General features: G+C 46.5%; 1 pseudogene; it reads right to left on the bottom strand.

Moving 5' to 3' along the window:
- Positions 1–2,770: 2,770 nt before the first annotated feature.
- On the bottom strand, positions 2,771–7,504 carry LOC147208242 (uncharacterized; annotated as a pseudogene).
- Positions 7,505–8,619: the final 1,115 nt, after the last annotated feature.

The following is an 8,619-nucleotide window of genomic DNA, read 5'->3' on the forward strand; positions in this document are numbered from 1 at the left end:
ACATGACGCCTCTGACTTGTGCAACCGAAATGTATGCTATCTTTATGGGAAAATTCTCTTCCCCTCTAGAATATTCCTTTCCTGTTTGCCTATCATGCAGCTGTATAGTCAGTCTGAAAAGATTATTTTGTGAAGTCCCAACATCATTTGTTTTGTTCCCGCAGGTTAAGTGAACACTCTAAATCAGGGGTGTCAAACTCATTTTGGTCGTGGGCCACATCGTAGTTTGGGTTTCTGACTGAGGGCCATTCCGACTGAACTTCACAGTGTGAATTCAAATAAATGCATGGTTGTCTCATACACACAACAAATCTGTGAATGACTAGTTTTGAAATCAGTGAACCAATAATCTGTTTGTTCCAATGCTACATTAATTTGAACCCTTTCATGTACCCTGTAACCTGATCACATGATAATCTGTGCACTGTAGTAACCGCTGTCCCTTAAAGGGTTAAAGAGGGCTTGTACACAAAGAAATGCTTGCAATATGTCAATATTTTTTAAAAGTGAAGACAATTTGCATTTTCGGTATTTAGCAAGAAACATGAAGTTGATGCAAACAATTTCCTTTGGAGGGCCACAGAGAATAATGTGGCGGGCCGGATTTGGCCCCCGGGCCTTGAAATTGACATGTGCGCTCCAAATTGTTCCAAGGTGCGAATGATGGCTTGTCTATGTTTCATACCTGTCAACATGTACGTTTTTCCCGTATTTTATACGTTTTTTTTTTTATCATTTCAAATCATGTATGGCGTATTACAACTTTTATACGGGGAAAAATAATAATTAAAAAAACAATTGTGACCCGATCTCACAAAGACCATTTTGGCTCAAATCCAGATCGTCTCACCTGCTGGTAGCCAACGACAATGCCGTCGTCGATCGCTACTTTTGTCACGGCAAACCAGCAAAAGTAATCCTCAATCGTATATTTTTTTTCATCGCTGCGTACGGTCGGATTGATAAAGCATGATGTGCGCATGCGCGGTAAACCGTTGTACGAGTTTTTGTTGCTTTTAAGGAGAATCGTAATCATTTATAAGGGCAGCTATTAGCCGAGGTTGACAGGTATGATGTTTGCCCTGCGATTGGCTGGCAACCAGTTCAGGGTGTTCTCCCGCCTAATGGCCAAAGACAGCTGGGATAGGCTCCTGCAAACAAGACCCCCCCCCCCCCCCCCCCCTGATCGGAAAATGGGTGGATGAATCTTTGCAAGCCTCCTCTTGATACATGATACAACTGACTGTCTTTAATGTCTAAAGACCTGTTTTTCATCCCTACAAAATCTTCCTCCTTTCTCCTCTTTCTTTTGTGATTCTTCCTTTTTGTGCCTTTCGATGTTTCGCTCTCAGACGTTTCAAATCAAAACACTCGTGCTCCAGCACGTGCTGGAGGGGCCGCGCATTGGAGCGCATCTCTCAGTGTGTGAGGGGACGCGGGGGAGAGGGGAGGAGGTGACGGTCACGGAGCAGAGGGGCGCGCAATCACTGAGGTTTCTTTGTAAACAGCTGTTAAAATGCATAAAATATTTCTCGGAATAATAATTTCCTCCCATCGCTTTGGCGCTCGTCCTGGGAGCAGACGGAAAGAGAACAAGCGGTATAAAAACTGGCAAATTAAATGTATATGAATTTCATTATACTCAAATCTAATTTCACATCGTTTTCACTATAAAAGTGGATTTATCATAATATCCATATTTTGCTCATGAGAAAAAAGAAAGTTGTCAGGACCATTTTGTAAAACCACAAAGTCTATTCCATGCACGCCGTATATTTCTCCGGCTGAACTGTAATAGAAAGTTTCCTCCACGGCTCGGGAAGGTATAATATCGACTCGAAATAATAATAATTAAAGTCATTATGAATTCTACAAGTAGGATACCTGCGTTTTAATTTTGAGTTAATTGATCAGAAGTAATCCTGCCTCTCCAAAGGTTTGACTCAATTGCCGAGGATCGCCACAAATTATGTACACTGTTCTGTAGCTATTCATGTCCATTTAGATCACACAACAATGACAGACAGCTAAAATAACAGGAGAGTCAACACGTTTTATAGATCAAATGAAATGCAATTTAACATGAGTAAAGTTGCAAACACACGCGCTTCAACTTATCTCGCTTTCAGTACAAATGGAATTATTTGACCTACCTGAGGAGAGAAGGACAAGAACAATCCCAAAGAAAATCATGATGTTTTTGTTTGAGAAGTTGACGGATTTAACCCACACGGACTTTGGCGCTGGATTGAGTTGCGCTTTTTGCTGCTTCACTTGCACGGATGTGCGTCCCATCAACAGACACAGACAGCTTCAGAACGTATTTGGCCTCCTGCAAACGAATCTTTGGCTTCTTAAATTCATGAGTCCAGCCAGCATCTCACGGGGAGTCGAAGCCCAATGAATGCGACGGAGAAAGTCCACACAGTTGTACCTCAGCTTGACGTGCACGCCGCGGGTACAATTTAATTACTGAAGGGCGTCAAGCCAAACATCACCTTTTGCTTGCGGACGCTGAGCATGACTCCTCTGGCGAGTTATGTTCGTGTGCATAATCACCATGTCGACTGGCTGAGCAAGACTGGCGTCACTCCCCGACGTTCTCTCTTTCTCGCCTTCCTCTTTCCTCCATCGTTTTTTGTTGCAAGTTCTTTACTGTCCCCAATGAAACGATGGGGACCTTGGTTTTGTGATGAATCACTTCCAAAAGCTTTGACGAAAACCAAACCTTCCGAAAACTAAAGCAATATTTTCTGCAGGACATAATAATTCAGTTAATCTGTTCAAGACAAAAATCAAACCACACATTTCAAATAAAAATGTTGAATAACAAAAATTATTACGGTTTAACAGAGAGAAAACCTTGTGAAATAAATATACCGGTAAATGACAAAGCAAATGGCTCACTTTTACATTTATTAAACGGATTGGGCCCTTTGACCATGTCATAGTCTCATATTCCCCAATATAGGCAGAAAATGTGTTCGTATATATTGGATTGGATAAACTTTATTGTCAAATGTACTGTATGTGTAACATACAGCACAAATGAAATTTCTGCCCTCTCAACATAAAACAAGAGGAGCCGCTGCGGGTGTCCGCGCCACTATCAAAAGAAAATTTAACAAAAAAAAAAAAAGGACAAAATAATACAAAACAACACATGAGACACAGACAATCGTGCACTCTTAACCACTTTCCAGCATACAGTTTGTTGTCTGAAGCAGTTATAGATGAAAGATACATAAGATGTAAGATGTAAGATATCCTTTATTTGTCCCACACTGGGGAAATTTACAGTCTACAGCAGCAAATTTGGGGGGTAGAAAGAACAAAAACAAAGTGTTTGCTAGCACAAAAATTAATGTAGATAAAGAGATCTGTACACAGTTCAATATACTGTAAGTGCAATAGAAAAAAATATATATATAATTATATATATATATATATATATATCAGTGCCGATTGCTCTCGGACTGCAAGGGAAGCTCAGCTTCCCCTAAAATGTCAAAGAATAAGTGATCAAATATATGAATGAATATGAATGTGTGCACATTTTGAGCATGACGTCTCTGATCCACTGGTTAAAGGACACTTTGGTTCTCTCCTCTTTCATCTCAAACTGCTTCAAACAACAAAGCGTGTGACGGAAAAGTGGTTAGGACTGCACGACTGTCCGTGTTTTATGTAATGTGTTGTGTTTATTATTTTACTTCATGTTAACTGTTTTGTTAAGCGCTTTGTTACAGCTGCTGCTGTTGTAAAAGCGCTATATACAGTAAATCAGCATGTATTGTATTGTATTGTATGAATGTAAATTTCATTGTCCCCTCCGTGAGCCGTCACCTTATCGTGGTGGAGGGGTTTGTCTGTCCCAATGATCCTAGGAGCTAAGTTGTCTGGGGCTTTATGCCCCTGGCAGGGTCACCCATGGCAAACAGGTTCTAGGTGAGGGACCAGACAAAGCACGAGTCAAAAACCCCTGATGAAGAATAAAACAAATGGACTTCAGTTTCCCTTGCCCGGACGCAGGTCACCGGGGCCTCCCTCTGGAGCCAGACCTGGAGGTGGGGCTCGTTGGCGAGCGCCTGGTGGACGGGCCTACACCCATGAGGCCCGGCCTCAACATGGGTGCCCCTTCTCATGGGCTCACCACTCATGGGAGGGGCCAAAGGGTTGGGTGTAGTGTGAGCTGGACGGTCCGATCCTCGGCTTCAGAAGCTAGCTCTAGGGACATGGAATGTCATCTCTCTTGCAGGGAAGGAGCCCGAGCTGGTGTGCGAGGTAGAGAGGTTCCGACGGGATATCGTCGGACTTACTTCCACACACAGCCTGGGTATGGTACCAGTTCTCTCGAGAGGGGTTGGACTTTCTTCGACTCTCGAGTTGCCCACAGTGAGAGGCGCAGAGCAGGTGTGGGCATACTCATTGCCTCCCGGCTCAGTGCCTGTACATTGGGGTTCACACCGATAGAAGAGAGGGTTGCTTCCCTCCGTCTTCGGGTGGGGGGACGGGTCCTGACTGTTGTTTGTGCGTAAGCACCCAACAGCAGTTCAGCGTACCCACCCTTTTTGGAGTCCTTGGAGGGTGTGCTGGAGAGTGCTCCTGCTGGGGACTCCTTTGTTCTGCTGGGGGACTTCAATGCTCACGTGGGCAATGAAAGTGAGACCTGGAAGGGCGTGATTGGGAGGAACGGCCCCCCCGATCAGAACTCGAGTGTTGTTTTGTTTTTGGACTTCTGTGCTCGTCACGGATTGTCCATAAGGAACACCTTGTTCAAACATAAGGGTGTCCATATGTGCACTTGGCACCAGGACACCCTAGGCTGCAGTTCGATGATTGACTTTGTGGTTGTATCATCAGATTTGCGGACGCATGTTTTGGACACTCAGGTGAAGAGAGGGGCGGAGCTGTCAACTGATCACCACATGGTGGTGAGTAGGCTCCGATGGTGGGGGAAGATGCCGGTCCGTCCTGGCAGACCCAAACGTATTGTGAGGGTTTGTTGGGAGCGTCTGGCGGAATCCCCTGTCAGAAGGAGTTTCAACTCCCACCTCTGACAGAGCTTTTCCCATGTCCCGGGGGAGGCGGGGGACATTGAGTACGAGTGGACCATGTTCCGCGCCTCTATTGTTGAGGCAGCAAATCTGAGTTGTGTCCGTAAGGTGGTTGGTGCCTGTCGTGGCGGCAACTGCCGTATTCGCCGGTGGACACCAGCAGTAAGGGATGCCGTCAGGCTGAAGAAGGAGTTCTATTGGGCCTTTATGGCCTGTGGGACCCCAGAGGCAGGTGACGGCTATCAACTGGCTAAGCGGAATGCAGCTTCGGTGGTCGCTGAGGCAAAAACTTGGGCGTGGGAAGAGTTCGGTGAGGCCATGGAAGCCGAGTTCCGGACGGCTTCGAGGAAATTCTGGTCCACCATCTGACGTCTCAGGAGGGGGAAGCAGTGCACCACTAACACTGTTTACAGTGGGGATGGGGCGCTGCTGACTTCGACTTGGGACGTTGTGAACCGGTGGGCAGAGTTCTTCGAAGAACTCCTCAACTCCACCAACACGCCTTCCTTGAAGGAAGCAGAGTCTGAGGACCCTGAGGTGGGCTCTCCTATCTCTGTGGTTGAAGTCACCGATGTGGTTAAAAAGCTCCTCGTGGCAAGGCCCCAGGGGTAGATGAGATCCGCCCGGAGTTCCTCAAGGCTCTGGATGCTGTGGGGCTGTCCTGGTTGACAAGCGGGGGTACCGAACCCCCTGATACGGGCTGTTCGGTCACTCTACCGCCGATGTCAAAGTTTGGTTCGCATTGCCGGCAGTAAGTCGGAATCGTTTCCAGTGAGGGTATGTTAGAGGAATCTATGAGCAAAATTGAATCATGTTTAAAGTTTCATTTAATCTGGGCACATCTAAACGTTTGGGTGCGTATCCAGCACCCCCAAATTCCTGTGCACAAAGCCGGAGGGCTGTTGAAGTCCACAATTAGCACGTCAATACAGGTGGGCGATCACGGTGGAGAGGGCGAAACTCGGTCACAAAAGGGGAATGAATAATTCGGGAACAGCGGTTGAACAACAAAAGACGAGTTGAGAACACCCGTCGCGCCCAGGCGACATTGGCCATCCGCAAAGTCTGCAACATGTTAATTCAATGTAGACCAGACAGAAAAGGCGCCAACGTACTGGTGGTTCAATGTTTAAAACAGGTAACCAATCACTACCGAGGGGCCGGACCGTGGGTGCGGTATGCAAATATCGGGGGCAGTGTTTTCCTTGTATGTTACAATAAAAGTCTGAACTGGCGGGAAGGGAGCTCGAGTGTGATCGCGGAGCAACTAACCGTCGTTCGCTCTCAGAGATCCGCTTCCGCCGATATTGAAGACAATTTTCCTGTGTGCCGAGTCATTTCTTTAACTTTGTCCGAGAAAATCTCTGACAGGGTAGGACTCCACCAAGGCTGCCCATTGTCGCCGATACTGTTCATAACCTTTATGGACAGAATTTCTAGGTGCAGCCGAAGCGTTGAGGGAGTCCGTTTTGGTGGCCTCAGTATTGCATCTCTGCTTTTTGCAGATGATGTGGTACTGTTGGCTCCTCCAAGCAGGGCTCTCCAACTCTCACTGGAGCGTTTCGCAGCCGAGTGTGAAGCGGTTGGGATGAAAATCAGCACCTCCAAATCTGAAACAATGGTCCTCAGTCGGAAAAGGGTGGAGTGCCCCCTCCGGGTCGGGGAGGAGCTCTTGCCCCGAGTGGAGGAGTTTAAGTATCTTGGGAGTCTTGTTCATGAGTGAGGGTGGGAGGGAGTACATGTATTCAATGACAATACCCTGGGGTTCCAGGCCCAGAAAAACTTTCGTGTAGTCCGGGTCTGGTCCCGATGTCTGCTTACGTCTTCTGGTCATGTGCAGGTTGTTCGCCGTTTGCACGTTACCTCCTGGCTTTAATTTGGTACCTGCCAATCGAACTAGACATTCGGAACTCCGAGTTACGTCATTGTTCGGTAAATCGAGCGTCCAAAAATAGCGAGCATCATCTTGACTATTCCCCATGTGGGCTTCAACCTGGCCCTTGTGATTTACGATGGTGTAAATCTCGAGTTGCGTTTGAGCATCTCGTCCCAATAAATTATGTGGACAGCGAGAATTTAGCGCGGCTTCGACGAGTGCCTTCCCTATTTGGGTCTGTCGGGGAAGTAATGGTTACTGTTTGCGATAACGTCAGGGGCTGCACAGAGCCGTGTGCTCCTTTCATGCGGATTTTGCCGTCGCCTGGCTTCACAGTATCGCGATCCCAACGACCGAGAACAGTGATATCGGCGCCCGTGTCAACAAGGAAGACGGTCGGGATTCCTTCGACCAACAACGTCATTTCCGGTTTTGTTATGGACGAGGTTTGACATCTCAGCAGGTAGTTTTCTGTGTAGTAAACATGATTGCTACCGGCCGAAATGTCGCCTTCGTCCTCACTTGAGGTAGGCGATTCGAACAAAGGCGCAGAGGCCTTTACCGCTGTCATAGCTACCTCCTCTGTTTTATTCCGTGTTGGTCGTAAATCCTCCTCATCTGATGAGGAGGTCCCCGTGCTATTTCTCCCCCGCACGCGCCTGTCCTTCCGGTGTGGTCTACATTATTTCATCATGTGACCCTTTTGCCCACAAAGGAAACATCTGCCTTCAACAAAACGTTTTGGTCCCTAGGGGTTAATTTGAAGGGAGCAAACGACCTTATTTGTTTATTACCTTTATAAGGAGAACGGTTTTCCTGTGTGCCTGTGGGTTTTTTTGCGGCGTAATATATGTTGGTCACGTGACTCTCATTCTTCTTTTTCTTGTTCTCGAGTTGCTCGAAATTCCGTGCGTAATTCAAAACCTCATAGATCGGACACGTTGGCCAAATGAAATGATGTCTTTTAACATATTGGGTAGCATCAGGATGTGCTTGGTTTAGCAAATGCTGTTTTAAATGCGAATTGAACAAGTCTGACTGTGTCTCAGGGATACCGCCGTGTATTTTGAACACTGTTCGCAGATGATGGAAAAAGATCGTCTGTAGTTTCGTCAGCCTTTTGGATGGCAATTTGTTTTGGATCTTGGGTCCGCTGGTATGCCTTGGCGCAACGTTCCATAATTTGGTCAAGGGGTCCCCCCTAGCTGCGTGAGTTCATCATAACACAGATAACCTCCCGCAGCTTTTTTACCATTAAAGTTGCCCACAACTGCGCCAAACTTAGAACTAGTCGTTAATGAGAGCAATTTCAAAAGTTCACTCGCGTTAAGCCTGTGACTGTGGACCAAATCCGATAATTCTGTCACGAACTCTTCCGGGTCGTCCTTCGGTTTTGGAAGAGACGCGGCGACGTCTCGAAATTCGGCCGGCGTCCATGGCCGGTAGAGGTGTATCGATCATGACAATTAGTATTTAGGATGCACACATTCATGGAACAAGTAAATGCTTCTCATAAGTTAAATAAGTAGCCAGCAACAAAAACAATTGTGAAAATTTGTTTTTGCTCCTCTTGTTTTATGTTGAGAGGGAAGAAATTTCATCTGTGCTGTATGTTACACATACAGTACATTTGACAATAAAGTTTATCCAATCCAATCCAATGGGCTGCAGTGACAAGGGTATTAT

This window comes from Hippocampus guttulatus, chromosome 2 (assembly GCF_054856545.1).
Source record: "Hippocampus guttulatus isolate MCC_2025c chromosome 2, RoL_Hgut_1.0, whole genome shotgun sequence".
In the NCBI taxonomy this organism is placed as follows: Eukaryota; Metazoa; Chordata; class Actinopteri; order Syngnathiformes; family Syngnathidae; genus Hippocampus; species Hippocampus guttulatus.